Genomic DNA, 21,890 nt, shown 5'->3' with positions numbered 1-21,890 from the left:
TGCAGATGGTGACTGCAGCCATGAAATTAAAAGATACTTGCTCCTTGGAAGAAAAGCTATGACCAACCTAGACAGCATATTTATATTTAATTTATTTTATTTTATTTATTTATTTATATTTTTTCCCATTTATTTATTTATTTTTGCAGTTTTATTATTATTATTTTTATTTATTTATTTTTAAAATTTTTTATTTTATTTTATTTTTTTAATTAGTTGGAGGCTAATTACTTCACAACATTTCAGTGGGTTTTGTCATACATTGATATGAATCAGCCATAGGTTTACACGTATTCCCCATCCCGATCCCCCCCCTCCCCCTCCCTCTCCACCCGATTCCTCTGGGTCTTCCCAGTGCGCCAGGCCCGAGCACTTGTCTCATGCATCCCACCTGGGCTGGTGATCTGTTTCACCGTAGATAGTATACATGCTGTTCTTTTGAAACATCCCACCCTCACCTTCTCCCACAGAGTTCAAAAGTCTGTTCTGTATTTCTGTGTCTCTTTTTCTGTTTTGCATATAGGGTTAAGCAGAGACATTACTTTGTCAAAAAAGGTCCGTCTAGTCAAAGCTATGGTTTTTCTAGTGGTCACGTATGGATGTGAGAGATGGACTATAAAGAAAGCTAAGTGCTGAAGAATTGATGTGTTTGAATTGTGGTGTTGGAGAAGACTCTTGAGAGTCCCTTGGACTGCAAGGAGATCCAGCCAGTCCATCCTGAAGGAGATCAGTCCTGAATATTCACTGGAAGCACTAATGCTGAAGCTGAAGCTCCAATACTCTGGCCACCTGATGCGAAGGACTGACTCATTGGAAAAGACCCTGATTATTGGAAAGATTGAAGGCAGGAGGAGAAGGGGAAGACAGAGGATGAGATGGTTGGTTGGATGGCATCACCGACTCAATGGACACGAGTTTGAGCAAGCTCCAGGAGTTGGTGATGGATAGGGAATCCTGGCATGCTACAGTCCATGGGGTTGAAAAGAATCAGACACGACTGAGCGACTGAACTGAACTGAATCAAAGCTAAATGAGGTTATAAGTTATGGTGGCCCTAATATGATAGAATTAGTGCCCTTATAAGAAGAGATACCACAGAGTGCTTGTTCTTTCCCTACCCTTGACCCCCCATGAAGTAAGGCCCTGAGGACAGAGCAAGAGGTGGCTTCAAGACAGAAAGAGAGTCCTTAACCAGAAACCAAATTGGCTAGACCCCTGATCTTGGATTGCCAGCTTCCAAAACTGTGAGAAAATAAAATTCTGTTGTTTAAACCACCCATTCTATGGTATTTTATTATGGCAGTCTGAGCAGACTAAGACACTATCTTACATAGAATCTGTTTATACTTCTCTAACAATTATTTCATTCTATATTTTACATCTAGGACTACTTTCGTTCAAGAATGTGTTAAAATGCCACGTTAAAACTCCTCTCAAGAAAAAAAAAAAACCTCTCAGAATTATATTAGAACAACCACTGACAGATTTTAGTTGCCAGTGTGGTAAAATGTAATAGCAATAAAGAGTACTAGTATTTGTATTATGACAAAAATGATCATTTTTTTAAAAAAAGAGACTTTTAGGAACACCACAAAAGCCACCTCTGCACCCCCAATTCCCAGCCTCTATGTCCATTTATTAATGCCAAGAATTTTACTATTCATACAGAGGGTTTTTTAAAACAGTAATATCTTACTGTTTATAAGAAATTGTATTATGTGAAATGAGTTCCTATATTGTTCCTATCTTCACATAATCATTAACAGATGATACTAGATATTAATTAAAAGGTCAACTTTTTTTTAGGTTTTAAAAACTAAGTATTAAACTATCAATTAAACAAGTAAACTTTATTTTTTTTTTTGTACATACAGTCTCTCTCTTAAAGCCTTTAATGGCAGAGACCATCTCCAGCACACATTGGAATCAACTCAATGCCTAGTTAAAGTATCTTAAATATGGGTATTGGGGATATATAGAATGTTTGTAGAATTCTAAAAAAGTTAATTACATGTTTTCAAGAGGTTTGCTTCTAACATTACCATTTTCATTCTAATTTTATTAGCTGAAATGTCACCCAAGAGTATAACAAAACTAATTTCTCACAGTCATTCCAGCTGGTTCTCTGACTGCTTCCTGGTAATCCCCTGCCATCAGTACTGAAGCACTCCCATGACTGAGGGTTCCCCCTGCTTTCATTTCCCCAGTACTTAATCTCCCTCTGAAAGTGGTCTCTATCTTTATGCCTCTCTCATCACTGAAAAATCTATCAGTGACAAATAGGGACAACTGCAAAGCTGGAGAAATTAAAAACAGACCTCATGAGTTAGGTACAAAATGTTTCCCTTTGGACTTGAAGGGAATTTGCTGAGTCACTGAGTTAAGTATTTATAGCACCACATAATTAATTTTCTGCTGTAATAACTTCTGTAACTCAGCAGCTCCTGCACAAGTCTCTATCAAATCTATGATTACACAAAAATGCTAACAATGCTGACTAATAAGAAGGAAACAGTGCTACCTAAGCAAAATTAAACTAGAAAAATAATCTATGTATAAAGTGCTCTTTAGGGACAAGCTGCTAATAAAATCTTTGCTTTCATTATCCACAAAGAGAGTCATAAGTTTTGTATACATTCTTTTCTGAAGCCAAAAGTTTTCTAATTCCTATCCTGAGGCCTTTTCCTTGTTACACTCAAGAATTCACAACCAGAAGAAGCTAAAAGCTACAGACTGTAAAGCTAGCATATTATTAGCTACATCTGGGGGCAGATGTATTACTTTTCTTTTTTTTTTTTTTTGCTGTCAAGGACTTTTAAAAAATTAAGCCAACACTTAAAAATGAAAGGATTCTACAGAAAAGCTAAATTTCTAACTTCTCTTGAAAAACTAAAAGTCACAGTAAAACTATTTCTGCATTCCTGCATGGTGACAACTGCTGAAGCTGAGGAGGGGCTGCCCTCACCAGACAGTCCTTTTCCTTTGGTGGGCTTAACTCATTTGCTTCATTTTTATTTGTTTGGCCTCCAGAGGCATTTGGTTTGTCACCTTTGCTAAAAGCAAACCATGTTATAGACAAATTTCTATCCACTTAGTGGATCTCTCCCTAAGTGCTGTCATCGACACTTGTCTATTATACTAGCCTACTAAGTGACTTTTGTTCCTCAACCTCTCAGTTCTTCTCAACATCTTCTACACTGCTGTTAGGTCTCTGAAACACAGGCAGGTAACTCCCCTGTTCCAAAGCATGCTATTATATGTTCTTAGTGACTAAAGAATAACATTAATCTAAACTCCTTAACGTGAAATCTGAGGCAATTCTGTGATTAGATTTCAAATTACCTTTCCCATCATACTTACTAAGTAGATTGACATTATCCAAAAAGGAAGTGTCAAGTGGCCTGCTATGAAGTTCTGCTGTTTTCAACATTTTTAATCAATGGGTTAAGTAACAAGACCCTGGAGAAGGAAATGGCAATCTACTCCAGTATTCTTGCCTGGAAAATTCCATGGACAGAGGAGCCTGGCAGGCTACAGTCCATGGGGTCGCAAAGAGTCAGCCACGACTGAGCAACTGAGCACGTAAATAACAAGAAGTATGATTTTCAGATTTAAGGAGAAGGAGGAATAGGAAATACTTATAATTTATTTACATCTCTCCTGTGAGACCTATGCCTTTATCTTTTTACTGCCTTTGACAAGCGCTCACCCACAGAAAACAAAAAGATCTGGGGTCGATGGTATTCTAAGATACACAAATGTCAATCATAAAGATACAGAGCTCCTTTGCCTTTTACAGCATAGTGAGCATTCCTATGTACATAGAATCTCACTTTCAAGACTGAGAAGAAAAGCAGGATGACAAATAAAATATACAAATAAATTGAGGCAGTGGTTACACAAAATAAGATTTGCATTTGGATAGAAGGCTCTCTGCACAGTCTTGGTACCTAAGAATATATTATACTATAACCACAAACATTTTTCAGAGTACCAAAGATATGTTTAGCACTCTGCAGGGGGCTGGGATGGTAATTCTAAAATGTACTGTCACACAAGGTTTTAAAACACTGGGATGAAGCCCTATGAAACAGCCTCGAGTCATGCATATAATTCTTTGCAATTATATGCATTTCCCTGGAGGAGGAAATGGCTACCCACTCCAGTATTCCTGCCTGGGAAATCCCATGGACAGAGGAGCCTGCCAGGCTACAGTCCATGGGGCCGCAAAGAGTCAGACATGACTGAGCAGAGTCATGTTAGGAAGAACAAGTAACTGCCAATTGTGACACAGCATCCCACTAGAGAAAGAGTTATGCTGTAAAAATTTTAATTTTGTTCATTCCAAAAAAGGTGATACAGTCCAGATAATTTTTTCTTTTTTTACTCAATCTTCTAGATTCACATTCCACTCCTGGTGGGCCAATTTCTCACGATAACACTTCGGCATGGGCCATGCCCAGATGTCAGCTGCAATGCACTTCCCAGAAGTCATGTCAGCTTCAGTTAACTTTCTTGAATGGAAAAGATCACAGATTTCAGTTTTGGCCAAGTACAATCTGTAGCTCCAACCCTCAACCCTCAATTAAACAAATGAATTTGTTTTGTAAGAAAAACAGTAAAGCAAAATGTGTTTTTTACCTAGAGTTTTTCTTCCACTGCTGGTCTTTATAACATAATGGTTAAGTCATCAAACATGCAATCGGGGAATGAATTACTTAGTAAATAGACAAAAATTCTGGCTCAATACAAATCTCCTTAACTTGAGAGGTAGTAAAAATGCAAACGGCGGCCAGAGAACATTTCAGAAAAAGCATTCTAAGGCTTGCTTGAGGGAAGAAAAACCCCTCTTCATTACTTGTTAGCTTCTGAGAATTATGAATTAGTACCTTCATTGTTATTCTATGGAAAATTTCCTATAAGATTCATAGGTAGCAGGATGAAGCCAGTACAATTTTTTTTTTTTTTGAAGCCAGTACAATTTTGATTGTAACCACAAGGAAGAAAAGAATTATTAATGGTGACACATTATCCTGGATCACAGAAGGTACACAATTGCACAATTTCAGCAGACATTTGTATTATGTGAAGTAATTTAGCATGGGACCATTGAAAAGCACTTCCAAATATGGTGTTTTATTTTTATGAAACTTCTAATACAGTTCTTGCAAATACCTTCTCTTGTACTAACCAGTATTCCTCCTAAGCCATATTCCACTGCAAAATTAATAAAAACTATAATTCATATTGGTCCCCTCACCCAAACACTTATGATAGCTCCTTACTGATCATATCTGGATGTCAAAACTTGATACTAAAAAGCTACATAACGATGATGATGATGATAATAACAGCTAACACTCACATAGCACTTACTATGTACCAGTATTTTTGTTATCTACTTTCTGTGTAAAAATAACAGCCCCAAAGATAGTGGCTTAAAAACAACTATTCCATTATCTCAGTACTTTATAGATTGACTAATGCTTAGAAGAAAGTGTTCTGGACTCAAAATTGTTGTTGTTGTGCAGTTGCTCAGTTGTGTCCGATTCTTTGTGACCCCATGGTCTGCAGGATGCCAGGCTTCCCTGTCCTTTACCATCTCCTGCAGTTTGCTCAAACTCAGGTCCATTGAGTCGGTGATGCCATCCAACCATCTCATCCTCTGTAATCCCCTTCTCCTCCTGCCTTCAGTGTTTTCCCAGCATTAGGGTCTTTTCATATGAGTCAGCTCTTTGCATCAGGTGGCCAAAATATTGGAGCTTCAGCTTCAGCATCAGTTCTTCCAGTGAATATTCAAGGCTGATTGACTGGTTTGATTTCCTTGCAGTCCAAGGGACTCTCAAGAGTCTTCTCCAGCACCACAGTTCAAAGGCATCAATTTTTCAGCACTCAGCCTTTTTTACTGTCCAGCTCTCACATCTGTACATGACAACTGGAAAACACATAGCTTTGACTATACGGACGTTTGTAGGCAAAGTAATGTCTCTGCTTTTTAATATGCTGTGTAGCTTTGTCACTGCTTTTCTTCCAAGGAGCAAGCATCTTTTAATTTCATGGCTGCAGTCACCATCTGCAGTGATTTTGGAGCCCAAGAAAGTAAAAGTCTGTCACTGTTTCCATTGTTTCCCTGTCTATTTGCCATTAGGTGATGGGACCGGATGCATGATCTTAGTTTCTGAATGTTGAGTTTTAAGCCAGCTTTTTTACTCTCCTCTTTCACCTGCATCAAAAGACTCTTTAATTCCTCTTTGCTATCTACCGTAAGAGTGGTGTCACGTGGTGTCATCTGCATATCTGAGGTTATTGGTATTTCTCCCTGCTAACTCAGAATACCTGAGTTTAAATAACTTTGAGTAAATTACTTATTTTTTCTGTGCTTTATTTTCCTCATCTGATAAATCAACATGTAAGAAGGGTTTTAAATCTCATAGTCTTTCAAGGTTAGGATGTTGAGAATTGAAATAAATGGCATGGTATATGGAAGATGCTTAAAACAGTATCTGGTACCCAGGAAGTATTCAAACAATATTAGATATTACTACTGCATAAGCTCAATAATAATATATCACAAGTTCCTCAAAGACAGAGGGCAGATCTTCTATGTTGAGGCTCCTCACTCCTCACTTAGCCTACCAAAGGATTCTGAACACAAAGAAAGAGCTGAATACATACTCTGTGATTTGATTCAGTAGGTGCAATGAATTAGAATAGGTGTTCTTCATTTTTCATTGTTTCTTAGAATTTTAAACATACAGATCTGAAAAAAGGCTTTGAAGCTATTTTTGTGGACCCTAAAATCTCAGATTTTTTCCCCTCGGCATGGAGGAATAATATCTTTACAACCACTGTCTACTTGTAAAGTATGTTATTAAGTTATATTAGACACCACCAGTATTTTCACTGGATTTAATGACAGATTCTCAGGGTTTTAGGACCTTTAAAGACCTCTCAGTTCAACTGTGGAACTGTTAAGACACCTATGTCGGGGTTTCAGGTCCAGAGATTTTGGTTTCAACTGTGATAGGAGTTTTATGTCTACTGTCTTTAAAAGCACTCCCAGTGATTCTTTTTTTTTTTTTTTTTGGGTTTTGTCATACATTGATATGAATCAGCCATGGATTTACACGTATTCCCCATCCCGATCCCTGCTCCCACCTCCCTCTCCACCCGATTCCTCTGGGTCTTCCCCGTGCACCAGGCCGGAGCACTTGTCTCATGCATCCCACCTGGGCTGGTGATCTGTTTCACCATAGATACTATACATGCTGTTCTTTTGAAATATCCCACCCTCACATTCTCCCACAGAGTTCAAAAGTCTGTTCTGTACATCTGTGTCTCTTTTTCTGTTTTGCATATAGGGTTATCGTTACCATCTTTCTAAGTTCCATATATATGTGTTAGTATGCTGTAATGTTCTTTATCTTTCTGGCTTACTTCACTCTGTATAAGGGGCTCCAGCTTCATCCATCTCATTAGGACTGGTTCCAATGAATTCTTTTTAATGGCTGAGTAATATTCCATGGTGTATATGTACCACAGCTTCCTTATCCATTCGTCTGCTGATGGGCATCTAGGTTGCTTCCATGTCCTGGCTATTATAAACAGTGCTGCGATGAACATTGGGGTGCACATGTCTCTTTCAGATCTGGTTTCCTCAGTGTGTATGCCCAGAAGTGGGATTGCTGGGTCATATGGCAGTTCTATTTCCAGTTTTTTAAGAAATCTCCACACTGTTCTCCATAGCGGCTGTACTAGTTTGCATTCCCACCAACAGTGTAAGAGGTTCCCTTTTCTCCACACCCTCTCCAGCATTTATTGCTTGTAGACTTTTGGATAGCAGCCATCCTGACTGGCGTGTAATGGTACCTCATTGTGGTTTTGATTTACATTTCTCTGATAATGAGTGATGTTGAGCATCTTTTCATGTGTTTGTTAGCCATCTGTATGTCTTCTTTGGAGAAATGTCTGTTTAGTTCTTTGGCCCATTTTTTGATTGGGTCATTTATTTTTCTGGAATGGAGCTTCAGGAGTTGCTTGTATATTTTTGAGATTAATCCTTTGTCTGTTTCTTCATTTGCTATTATTTTCTCCCAATCTGAGGGCTGTCTTTTCACCTTACTTATAGTTTCCTTTGTAGTGCAAAAGCTTTTAAGTTTCATTAGGTCCCATTTGTTTAGTTTTGCTTTTATTTCCAATATTCTACTCCCAGTGATTCTAATGTGCAGCAGGGCTGACAGTCGTGGATCCAGGTTAGAGGATTAGAGCTCATTTAGAGAAATAAATGCTTGGGAATCAGGGGACTTGGGCTGTTATACTGAATGCTGAAAAATCAATTCAACAAAATTTTGGTGAAATGTTCTGGACCATTTAAAGACAGGGATGGGTTTCAAACCCTGTTTATTTTTATTTTTTTATTTTATTTTTTTTATTCTTTTTTTTTTCATTTATTTTTATTAGTTGGAGGCTAATTACTTTACAATATTGTAGTGGTTTTTGTCATACATTGACATGAATCAGCCATGGATTTACATGTATGCCCCATCCTGATCCCCCCTCCCACCTCCCTCTCCACCCTATCCCTCTGGGTCTTCCCAGTGCACCAGGCCCGAGCACTTGTCTCATGCATCCAACCTGGGCTGGTGATCTGTTTCACCCTAGATAATATACATGTTTCAATGCTGTTCTCTCTGAATATCCCACCCTCGCCTTCTCCCACAGAGTTCAAAAGTCTGTTCTGTACATCTGTGTCTCTTTTTCTGTTTTGCATATAGGGTTATCATTACCATCTTTCTAAATTCCATATATATGTGTTAGTATGCTGTAATGTTCTTTATCTTTCTGGTTACTTCACTCTGTATAATGGGCTCCAGTTTCATCCATCTCATTAGAACTGATTCAAATGAATTCTTTTTAACGGCTGAGTAATATTCCATGGTGCATATGTACCACAGCTTCCTTATCCATTCGTCTCCTGATGGGCATCTAGGTTGCTTCCATGTCCTGGCTATTATAAACAGTGCTGCGATGAACATTGGGGTGCATGTGTCTCTTTCAGATCTGGTTTCCTCAGTGTGTACGCCCAGCAGTGGGATTGCTGGGTTATATGGCAGTTCTATTTCCAGTTTTTTAAGAAATCTCCACACTGTTCTCCATAGCGGCTGTACTAGTTTGCATTCCCACCAACAGTATAAGAGGATTCCCTTTTCTCCACACCCTCTCCAGCATTTATTGCTTGTAGACTTTTGGATAGCAGCCATCCTGACTGGCGTGTAATGGTACTTCATTGTGGTTTTGATTTGCATTTCTCTGATGATGAGTGATGTTGAGCATCTTTTCATGTGTTTGTTAGCCATCTGTATGTCTTCTTTGGAGAAATGTCTGTTTAGTTCTTTGGCCCGTTTTTCGATTGGGTCATTTATTTTTCTGGAATTGAGCTTCAGGAGTTGCTTGTATATTTTTGAGATTAATCCTTTGTTTCTTCATTTGCTATTATTTTCTCCCAATCTGAGGGCTGTCTTTCCACCTTGCTTATAGTTTCCTTTGTTGTGCAAAAGCTTTTAAGTTTCATTAGGTCCCATTTGTTTATTTTTGCTTTTATTTCCAATATTCTGGGAGGTGGGTCATAGAGGATCCTGCTGTGATTTATGTCGGAGAGTGTTTTGCCTATGTTCTCCTCTAGGAGTTTTCTAGTTTCTGGTCTTACATTTAGATCTTTAATCCATTTTGAGTTTATTTTTGTGTGTGGTGTTAGAAAGTGTTCTAGTTTCATTCTTTTACAAGTGGTTGACCAGTTTTCCCAGCACCACTTGTTAAAGAGGTTATCTTTTTTCCATTGTATATCCTTGCCTCCTTTGTCGAAGATAAGGTGTCCGTAGGTTCGTGGATTCATCTCTGGGCTTTCTATTCTGTTCTGTTGATCTATATTTCTGTCTTTGTGCCAGTACCATACTGTCTTGATGACTGTGGCTTTGTAGTAGAGCCTGAAGTCAGGTGGGGTTGATTCCTCCACTTCCATTCTTCTTTCTCAAGATTACTTTGGCTATTCGAGGTTTTTTGTATTTCCATACAAATTGTGAAATTATTTGTTCTAGTCCTGTGAAAAATACCATTGTTAGCTTAATAGGGATTACATTGAATCTATAGATTGCTTTGGGTAGTATAGCCATTTTGACAATACTGATTCTTCCAATCCATGAACACGGTATGTTTCTCTATCTATATGTGTCCTCTTTGATTTCTTTCATCAGTGTTTTATAGTTTTCTATGTATAGGTCTTTTGTTTCTTTAGGTAGATATACTCCTAAGTATTTTATTCTTTTTGTTGCAATGGTGAATGGTATTGTTTCCTTAATTTCTCTTTCTTCAAACCCTCTTTAAACATGTACTTTTAGCTTTTCTTCAAAGGAAATCTTAATTGTAATTCAATGTACACAAAAGAAACAAAGGAGAAGTGCGTAGGGATTAGGAATTTCTGCTATATTGCCTTAGTCTTCTCACTGCTCTTATAAGTAGAAAGCTAACTCTCCGATCCTACTAGCATTTACATCTTATAGCTTTTGTGGCACATTTGTTCCTTATCCCAAGATTATAGATCTCACTTTTCCTGGAGTAGAACTGACAAGTGTCTGAGGACAAGTGTTTGTTGCAGAGCTGTGGGTTTGTGAAATACACATGCTCATAAGAACCCTGGCGTAGAGAGCCTCAGGGCCTGTGAGAGGCACTGCTGCCTGAGTTCAGTTCCTCACTTTCCACTTATGCTCTCCCATGTGTCCTTTTGACGTAAATCAAGAATTAACCACTGTGCTCCAATTATTTTTGGTAATTAAAAGAAAACCTAACAAAATAAGTTATGTATTTAATCACGTAAACATATTCCAAACAGTTCATGCAAATACCCTAAGGTGGTCAATATATAAACCAGAGCTTTTGAGACCTAGATATTGAAATAGTATAATTACTTCCTGTTACTATACATGACGTCAACACTCCAAAGTAATTCATGTACTTTTAATTGCATTGTTTTAAAAAGTGAAATATTCTTTAAATGATATAAAATCTATAGTCTAATGTTTTCTTCCAGTCCTCATGCTGCCCATGAATACCCTGTCTAGTTCAGGCCTATAGAATTCAAAATTATGTCCTCACACTCCCTTCCCATTCCCAGCCCCTCCCCACCAAGTTCACTGAGCCTGGATAGCTCACTTCTCAATTTGGGGGATATAAACATTTTTAAAAAAATGTAGTATTTTATTTATTTTGGCTGTGCTGGGTCTTTATTGCTGTGCAGGCTTTCTCTAGTTGTGCCGAGTGGGGGCTACTTTCTAGCTGTTTCCCATTGCAGTGGCTTCTCTTGGTGTGGAGCACAGGCTCTAGGGTACATAGGTTTCAACAGTTATGGCACACGGGCTCAGTAGGCTTCAGCAGGTGTGGCACACGGGCTTAGTTGCCCTGAGGCATGTGGGGTATTGCTGGATCAGGGATTGTTCGATCCGTGTCTCTTGCATTGGCAGGTAGATTCTTTACCACTGAACCACCAGGGAAGCCTGGATATAAACATTTTATACTGTATTCTATACATGGTGATAACAGAGTATGAAGAGATATAATTTTGGGAGAAGTCCATTTTTTCTAGGGGATGAAAACTTTCAAACAAATTTTTATGTTTTGATTACATTAAAACTTCTACTTTTAAATCTGTATGTAAGGAATTATTTGACTGCCCTTGAATCCTGCAACAGGAGCTAGGGTATCAGGTATACTAAGGTTCAGGCGGAACCAGACTTAGACTGTGCTGCCCTGTTGCATCTTCCAGTATGACTTTCAGCAGATGGGACACCTCCTCCCTTCAAATGTACTTGGAGGGGCCAACAGAATACATCAAATTCCATGCTACAGAGTAGAATAAGTTAGAGTTTAGCTTCAGCTCACAATAACATTTCTACTTTCACAGGTTTTTCTTTTTTTTAAATAATGATTAGTTGATTTTTAAAGGCACTGAAAGACTGCTCAAATTAGCAACTTCTTTTCTTCCTTTAACTTCTATTCAAAAGCAGAAATTTTGCAAGTTCCCTTGATCTCCTGTATGTGATTCTCTTGTTCTGCTTCATTCTTTGGCTTTTCTTCCTTTTCTCATTTCATAGAAATTTCCCCCAAGTTTCTGACTTCTATTATTTTCTCTTTCCTCCCAATAGTGTTTAGTAATCATCTCTCTTTAGAAGCCTCTCAAATTTATACCTTCAGTCAAACCTTTCTTTCAGGTTAAAATTTGCATTTCTCATTGCTATCTACATAGATCCACACAGAGGTTCTATAGTAAGGGCTACAAACTGGCATCTTGCAGTTACTTTATTTTGGATTTTATTATTAATAATTAGGAAAATTTTTTTTAAAATTTGCAGCAACATGGACGGACCTAAAGATTATCATACTAAGTGGAAGTGAGTCAGAAAGACAACTACCATATAATATCACTTATATATGGAATTTAAAATAGACACAAATGAACATATCTACAAAAGAGACACACAGAGAACAGACTTCAGGTTGGTAAGGGGAAGATGGGGTGGCGGAGGGAAAGATTGCATGTTTGGGATTAGCAGATGCAAACTCAGGTGGATAAACAACAAGGTCCTAGTATATATAGCTTATTGTTTAGTTGCTAAGTCGTGTCTGACTCTTTGCCACCCCACGGACTGTAGCCTGTCATGTTCCTCTGTCCATGGCATTTCCTGGGCAAGAATACTGGCTGCTGCTGCTGCTAAGTCGCTTCAGTCGTGTCCGACTCTTAGCGACACTATAGACTGCAGCCTACCAGGCTCCTCAGTTCATGGCATTTCCCAGGCAAGAATACTGGCTGCTACTGCTGCTAAGTCGCTTCAGTCATGTCCAACTCTTAGCGACCCCATGGACTGCAGCTTACCAGGCTCCTCCGTCCATGGGATTTCCCAGGCAAGAGTACTGGAGTGGGTTGCCATTTCCTTCTCCAGGGGATCTTGCCGACCTAAGGACTTGAACCTTTGTCTCCTGCATTAGCAAAGTAGATCCTTTGCCACTGAGCCACCAGGGAAGCCTGAATGTATAGTACAGGGAACTATATACAATATGCTATGATAAACCATAATGGAAAAGAATATGAAAAAGAACATATATATATATGTGTGTATATATGTGTATATATGTGTGTATATATGTGTGTATATATACACACATATATATATATAAAACTGAGTTACTTTGCTGTATAGCAGAATTAACACAATGTTATAAATCAACTATATGTCAATAAAATTAAAACAACCAAACCAACCTCCCCAACACCCCCAAGCTCGATTTCTGTCTTACTTTGAAAAGTGCAAGACCCAGCAACACTGTGCCCATATTTCTACCTGACAACAAGACTGGAATTAAACAGAAGATGTTCTCTTAACATGGAACAAACATTCTGTAGTTCTGTACATTTCCATTTCAATCATTTACATTACCAGTCTGATTTCTTTAAACATTTGAGTTTGCAATCTTGCCAGCAAGGACAGGAAGAAAAGATAGCAGGCCTGACTAAAACTTTTAGATTCCTTCCAGTCCAACGTATCAATGTTTAGTGACAGTCTACGTCTAAATCCATATATTTGCCATGATATCAATGGGGAGTTGGTCAGATATTTTGTATGTTTTCGGTTCAAGTAATCAGCACATGACCTTTCATTAGGGAGTGTGCAGCCTGATAAGTAGAGTGGTGTATATATTGTATGTGTGTATTGGGGGAGAGTTGTTTTTATGGGGCCCCTGGAGGGTTATCACCAAGTTCTCTTAATCCAAGAGCAATACACAGACCACGTCTTTTATTCTTCCACAATTCCTCTCTTTCTCATATCATTTGTCTATTATTGCTTTCAAAACTCAGCACAACTTTGGCACAGAGCTTTCTATGCTAAGAAAATGCAATAAATACATCTTTAGTATTCTGAAAATAAAACAAAACCAGCTAACCAACAAACCAACACTCAGCACAAAGCCAGTAAGAATTATTGGACAGTTAGTTTGAGTGCTGATTCTTATGTTAGACAATCAATGTGTTTACCTATAGGACTTCTGACCGGCTTTCACAGTGTTTGTTACTCTCATTTGGCAGAACTGCGCTAAGCTAGACACAGAGAAAAGGAGGAGGAAAAAGGCATAATAACAAAAAAAATCAGCAGTAGTCATTAACACTTATTGAAGGCTTATCATGTGCTGGGCAGTAAAACACTTTATATATCCTACAGCATTTAATGCTCATAATAACCCTATAAGGTAGATCCTCTTATCATTCTTATTATGGTTAACAACCATAGAGAGAAGTAAAATAACATGCCTAAGCTCGTACAGGTATTAAGTTCCAGTCAATCTGACTCCGGAGAAGGCAATGGTGACCCACTCCAGTACTCTTGCCTGGAAAATCCCATGGATGGAGGAGCCTGGTGGGCTGCAGTTCATGGGGTCGCTAACAGTCAGACATGACTGAGCGACTTTACTTTCACTTTTCACTTTCATGCAATGGAGAAGGAAATGGCAACCCATTCCGGTGTTCTTGCCTTGAGAATCCCAGGGACAGGGGAGCCTGGTGGGCTGCTGTCTATGGGGTCGCACAGAGTCGGACACGACTAAAGCGACTTAGCAGCAGCAGCAGCAGCAATCTGACTCCAGGGTCCACTCACTAGATGGTGGTAAGCTTTGTGAAGGTGAAGAAGCTGTGTCCTATGTGATGGTTAAAGGGACAGATTCTGGAGTTAGATAAAACTAGAGTATAAAGTCTAGTTATTACTCATTTTAGAAAACAACTCTGGGATTTGTTGATCCCCTGTACTGTATTTTTGGTTTTCCTTTTCATTAATTTCCTTAATTTATTAAGGACTGATTGTGTACCACGCACAATTTAGGAGATGGGGATAGACCAGCGAACCAGTCAAATTTTCTGCTTTCCTGGAGCCTAGTGGAAAGACTGAGAAAATAAATACTACATATACGTGATGTGCACATACCCACTAAAGAGCAGAGAAGAGGAAGCAAGAGTGCTAGAGAGGGATGGGTAAAATTTTAAATAGGGTTATCAGGATAGGCCTCACTGAGAAGATGACATTTAAGTAAAAACAGGGAACTGAGGGACAAAATCAGAGCTAATGTAAGAAAGTGCCTCTGAGTATGATAAGCAGCAGTCGGGGAAGGGGGTTATTAGCAGAGGGATGACACACTTGCTGTACATTTTAAAATGGTAATGTTGGCAGCTGTGTTGACAACAGAATATAGGGGGCAAAGGTGAAAGCAGGGAAACCAATAAGAGAGTAATATCCAGGCAAGAGACTGCCATGGCTTAGGAAGTGTTTTTTAATTTATAAGTATGTCTATAGATTTCAGTCTCCCCACCCAATGCCAAAGGTTCTAGGTTCAGGGTATAACTAGATGCTTTCAGGTTAGCTGCAGCTTTAGCCAGCAACAGCATATCACCTTAGATTCCTGCTTCCTTTTCATTTTTCACCCTTGAAGATTTTCCTTACTTTCCTGTGCTGAGTTATGCATTAAATAAGATATTTTATATCATCCTACATGTTAAGTGTTTTAATGCTGGTGGTGGGAGTATTGGCCTGGGATGTTTCCGAATATTCAGTATGCTACCTTGTCAAAGTGGAAGTCCCTAGATTTGAATACCACCTTTTCCCACTTACTAGTTGTATGACCTTGGCAAGTTATTTATCTAGACTCAGTTTCCTCAAATGTAAAATGGAGAAAATAATATCTAGACTATGGGGTGGTTGAAAAGATTATGATCTTCTAATGTACATAAAGTGCATAAAGTGCTTAGCCACAGTGCTTGGCACATAGGAAATACTTAATACACTTTATTGCTGCTATCATCATCATCATTCCTGCAGCACTGTATACACAGTAGGTATTCAATAAACAACTGCTAAAGTGATCTACTGAAAATGAATTAAAATTGCAGTGTGCTCAGTGGAAAAGACATGCAGCTGGATTGTTTCTAAGTATATACTACAGCCAGGGCCAAATAAAGAAAAATGTTAGAACTCTTGCCACCCATTCCCTTTACAAAAGTAAATAGGGGCTGCACTCCTCTAGCTGTAATTCATTAAATGTCTTCAGATAAACACCCGTGCTGTATTTATTGCCACCTTCCATTACCCCAGGAGCAGAAGTGAAGGTGGAAGTAACTAGCCCAAGGTCCGATTCTACAACCTCATGCCTTCAAGCACAGTCAATGATGCAAACAGAGGGAGACAAGTTAGAATTTCTCCTCTGTAGCTTGCCAGCACTGAGATGCTAGCTCTTTTTTTCTTCCAGGCAGGGTTTCCTTGCAACTGACATGGTGACAGTGGGTGAGCTGCTCACCAGGTTCCTTAGAGGAGGCATAGGGATTCCTCTTTCTGTAAGACTATTATACTCATTAGCTATTTAAATAAGATACTATCAGGTAAAGGTTTAATTGATCTCTATTCTAAAGTGAGCATAATAAAAAATTTCCCATAAAATGTATCAAGTGTAAATCAATGTGTTTTTAACTATAAATCTCAGTCTCGGCTGGTCAATGCAAGTAGTTTCACAAAAGCAGGTGAATACTTGATCTCACTAAGAATGTTTAGCTTTCCACAAGGAAAATTTTATTTTATAACCGAAACTAATCACAAAGGGACTCTGGAATATAACAATGGATGGCTCAGGGTGAATGCAATTTCTCTCCTGAAATCAGCTCTACAGTCATTGTAGTATTTGTGGTGGCTGCACATCATCCATTATCTCATCATTCCCTACAAAAGACAGCCCAGGACATGTTAATAATATAACACATTATCATATAATCCAGCAATCCCACTCCTGGGTATATACCCAGAAGAGAAGAAAACTCTAATTCAAAAAGATACATTCACTCTAACGTTTATAACAGCACTATTTATAATAGCCAATATATGGAAGCAACTAAGTGTCTATCAAAAGATGAATGGATAAAGATGTGATACATATATACAATGGAATATTAGTTATAAAAAAGAATGAAACATTGCCATTTGCAGCAACATGGATGGACCTAGAGATTATCACATTAAATGAAGTAAGTCAAGAAGAGAAAGACAAATATTACATATTATTGTCGTGTGAAATTTAAAAAACAATACAAATAAACTTAGAAAATATAAACAGACCCACAGACAAAACAAATAATTTATGGTTACCAAAGGGCAATGGGAGAGGGATAAATTAAAGAGTATGAGATTAACAGATACACATTACGATATATAATATAGATAAACAACAAGGATTTGCTGTAAAGCTATATAGCACCTATAATGGAAAAGAATCTGAAAAAGAATATATGTTTTATATATTTATAAAAACCAAATCACTTTACTGTGTACCTGAAACACACTACTGCAGATCAATTATACTTCAATAAAAATATAACACATCACACTTGTGTGTGTGTGTTCAGTTGCTCAGTCATATCTGACTCCGAGATCCTTTGGATAGCAGCCTGCCCATGGGATTTTTCAGGCAGAAATACTGGAATGGGTTGCCATTTCCTCCTTGAGGGGATCTTCTCGACCCAGGGATTCAATTCTTGTCTCCTGCATTGTAAATGGATTCTTCACTGCTGAGTCATTGGGGAAGCCCTTAACGTATTACATGATACATATAATACATAGCAGTAATGAATTACTGAAATAATAAAAATCTTTTCTGAGATTTAACAAGTTAAATGGCTGTGAACATAGATTACTTTTTTGACTCTGAAAATATCTTTGTGGGTAAATTAAAAAAAATTTGGGGGGCTGTGCTCTGCAGCATGTGGGATCTTAGTTCCCTGACCAGGGATCCAGCTTGTGACTGCTACAATGGAAGTGTGGAGTCCTAACCAATGGACTGCCAGGGAGGTCCCTTTGTGGGTAAATTTAAAAAATTCCAGAGTGAATTCTGTATATAAATAAAAACTATCAAGTATGAGAAAACCCATGAAAGAAAAAAATTATTTCATGAGCTTTCACCTTGTTTTCTAAAATCTAGGTACCTGAGTTTCAGACAAGCTCAAATTTTAGATGCCAAGAAGTCCTACCATGTGTTGTTAAGAAAGAATTTTTTTAAATAGTATAATAATATTCAAAAAATGGGAATAATAATAGTTACTATTATCCTATACATAAAAAAACATTTAATTTAGTTCCTGGTAGGTCAGAAGTACTCAATAAAAGTAATTATGATTTTTATTATTCTTTTACTTATTCTCTTTCAATAGCCAATAGCTATAACAGATATGCAAAATTAACATTAAAGCCTGTCATATTCAACAGACAGGTTATACACAGGGTCTTACTGGTATCATTATTCCTAATTTATCATTCCAACCAGTCCATCCTAAAGGAGATCAGTCCTGGGTATTCATTGGAAGGACTGATGTTGAAGCTGAAACTCCAATACTTTGGCCACCTCATGCGAAGAGTTGACTCATCTGAAAAGCCCCTGATGCTGGGAAAGATTGAGGGCAGGAGGAGAAGGGGACGACAGAGGATGAGATGGTTGGAGGGCATCACCGGCTCGATGGACATGGGTTTGGGTGGACTCCTGGAGTTGATGATGGACAGGGAGGCCTGGCGTGCTGCGGTTCATGGGGACGCAAAGAGTCAGACACAACTGAACAACTGAATTGAACTGAACTGAATCTATCATTCAGTTTAATTGGACCCTAGTGACACTGGGGAAATACACAGACAATTTCTGTAGTTAGGTCTAGATTACACACAAATAAGGAGGTTACATGTAATATTCAGTTTGGTCTGAGTCAAATTAAACAAATCAACCAGTATTAGCCAGGAAACTAAGCTGAGTAAAAACAAGTAACTATACACTATGATTATATAGAATCTTTTAAGAATATTTAAATAAATAGTGTCTAGTCCATTCAACATACATATTTTAAACCTGCATTTATAACTCTCTTATGCAAAATTTCTGGCATTTAGCTGAAGATTTTATGTAACCAAGATTCTGATCTTTTCTTAGTATACTGAATACCCTTTACAATAATTATACTCACACCATGTTCTCCTAACCTCTTACTACAATAGACACTCATTTAAGGGATCAAATTCCAGAACTATACATGTATATATACATGAACAAAGAGAGTAAAGTCAGACCATCTTTCTGTTACGAAGCATCTGGTTGGATCTTCACTTTGAATGGTAGTTTATTTCAAACTCAACTCTGTTATACAATAATAATGGAAGAAACAGTAGGTCCCTCCTCCAAGGTGGATATTTCTCAGAGAATGATTGGAGTTAACAGTTTTGACTGAATATTGGTAATATATCTTGAGATTGAAGGCTAATTTCTGGTAACAAATTATGTGAGTAACTTTCTCTACAACATTAGTGAAAGTGTCTTCATTTGTGTAGCTTTCACATATATTAATATTGAAGGATGCTCTAAGGCTGGATGAAGCAGAAGAAATAACAGAGATTCTGAAAAGAAGGAAATCAGGAGACAAGGACAATTACACCCTGGAAAGCATGAAAAACTGATTAGAAAGCCTAAGGGAGAAGGCCCCCATGTGAGGGAGGGGACAAAACTCACACATATCAAAACCTGAACCCAGAGGGAAAGGGAGGAAGAGAAAACAGAATTCCCACAAATCATGGTGTCATTAAGTAAGGGAGATCATAGAGGACTTTAAAAAATAAATAATAGGTTAGTCTCCTTAATCCTTGACACACTCCTACTCAGTTTAACAATTCACTTTGTTTCTTTCTAGTCTACTTCGTACTAGTCATTTTCATGCCTATCTATCCTATTAGATAATCAATGGATAGCAGAAAGCAAGTCTTATGAATCTTTGCAACTCACACAATTTGTAGGACAGAGTTTTACACAAAACAGATACTCAAGAGATTTTGTTGAAATAAAATTTTCTACCAAAGTGGTTAAAGTAACTTTATATTTACAAGTAACTATGTTCCTTCAAATCTTATTTTTGCTATTAGTTTGTTTAAACCTTTAAAAAAATTATAAGCATAGAAGTAAAAAAAAAAAATCTGTTATTTATACAACATTATTCAAATTACTTAACATGGCACACAAAGCCCTTCACAGAAAAGCCACCAACTACCCTGTCTCTGGGCCTCCACCTTTATAGTCATAATTCCCAATAAGCGATTCATGATACCTTCTCTGCCTATAATATTTATGTCTTCCCAGCCCACCCATTTCTCACGTCATCACCACCTGTGAGACAAATGCCTATTTGTCTTTCAAGGCACAAATGTCAATAATTCATTTGTAGTGTTCCTTGCTGCACCAGAAATTAATGTATAGTACTTATACCTGTTTTAGAACAGTTACGCTGTAATTTATTTTACTAATCTGTCTTTTCTGTAAGTGTGTGCTCCTTAAGGGAGCACCATGTATTACTAACCATTCATTACTAACCATTACTAACTAATTCACCATGTATTACTAACATTTGGGACACGGTAGTAAGTATTCAATGTTTATTAAACTCAATTGTACTAGTAGGCTGTCTTATTTCCTGAAGAATGAACAAAAGGGCCTCCAACCTCTGAACATAATATGAAAAAGTTGAATAGTCAAGAAAAATGCTCCATAAATATTTATTAATTTTTCACTGGAAAACACAATAATAATTAATATCCACTCTCAAGCTTTTGAGTAATTATTCTATAATAATTCTATCATTAAACTGTGAATATTAAACTAGTATTAATAAAAAATGGGGCTACCCTGGTGGCTCAGAGGTAAAGAATCTGCCTGCCAATGCAGGAGACCAAGGTTTGATCCCTGGGTCAGGAAGATCCTCTGGAGAAGGAAATTTGCAACCCACACTAGTATTCTTGCCTGGAAAATACCACGGACAGAGGAGCTTGGCAGGCTACAGTCCATGGGGTGGAAAAAGAGTAGGACACAACTTAAGTGACTAAACAATAACAACAATAAAAAATAGTAATTCCAAACTAGTTATATAATTATACAGGCTTTCCAGGAAGACCAGGAGAAAGGAGCAGCTGTGTAAAACTGGAAAGAAAGAGTAAGAGAAGCAAGAAGAGATTGTGTTGGAGAGACAGAAGGAAGGAATGCTATACTGTCCTAAAGAAAAGAAGAAGGTAGAGGAAGTAAAAGCAAGATACTATTTTTCTGGCCATTCTAAAACTCTGCTGTACTGGAAGCATCTGCTATAGTAAACATATTCATATCTTTTCTAGGCCAAATTTGGATTCAGCCCAGTGTTGATGCCTGTCTTCACTCTGAATTGTTTTTCTGCTGACTTATTCTTAAGATTAGTATGTGAAAAAAAAAAAAGATTAGTATGTGATCTTAAAGCAGAAAAAAAAAAAGGTGAAAAAAGACACTTTATCATCTCTCTCCTTTTCTGGGCCAAAAATGTAATCCTTTGAGATCTGTTATAGGAAATGCAATATATCCAGATCTTGAAGTCTAAGAAAACAAAATTCTTTTCGTATTTTGTAGATTTTTAAGAAACTCTCTTGTCATGTACCAAAGGCAGAAAAATGAAGACTGATGAAATATCTATTTTTTATGACAAAAAGATTTTTCTTCTAGCAGCAATCTTCCATCCGTTAGAAGCTGCTGTATCTATTGTGGGAAAAGTAGAGTCCATGTTAATTACTAAGAGACAAAGTCAGTTAGTTATTTAAGTAAATTCTAAAGTAAAAGAAATACAAAAGTGCATCTGGTGTGATCCTGTGTACTTAGTACGCTTTATATTAGAAATATGTGGAAGTTAGAGATTTATAAATAATGTCATGGGATAGTTATTTCTTAAATTAACCATAACAAACAAACAATCAGCATTTCCTAAATTTTGCCTCCTC

General features: G+C 37.6%; 1 protein-coding gene across 6 annotated transcripts in view; it reads right to left on the bottom strand.

Annotated features, from left to right (window-relative positions):
• The window catches only part of SBF2 (SET binding factor 2), a 489,641-nt gene that overhangs the window by 106,037 nt on the left and 361,714 nt on the right, over nucleotides 1-21,890 (bottom strand). The window lies entirely within an intron of this gene.

The sequence above is a fragment of the Dama dama genome, chromosome 1 (genome assembly GCF_033118175.1).
Source record: "Dama dama isolate Ldn47 chromosome 1, ASM3311817v1, whole genome shotgun sequence".
NCBI classification, from domain to species: Eukaryota; Metazoa; Chordata; class Mammalia; order Artiodactyla; family Cervidae; genus Dama; species Dama dama.
The sequence above is the reverse complement of the archived record's forward strand: the minus strand, read 5'-3'. Positions and strand labels throughout refer to the sequence as shown.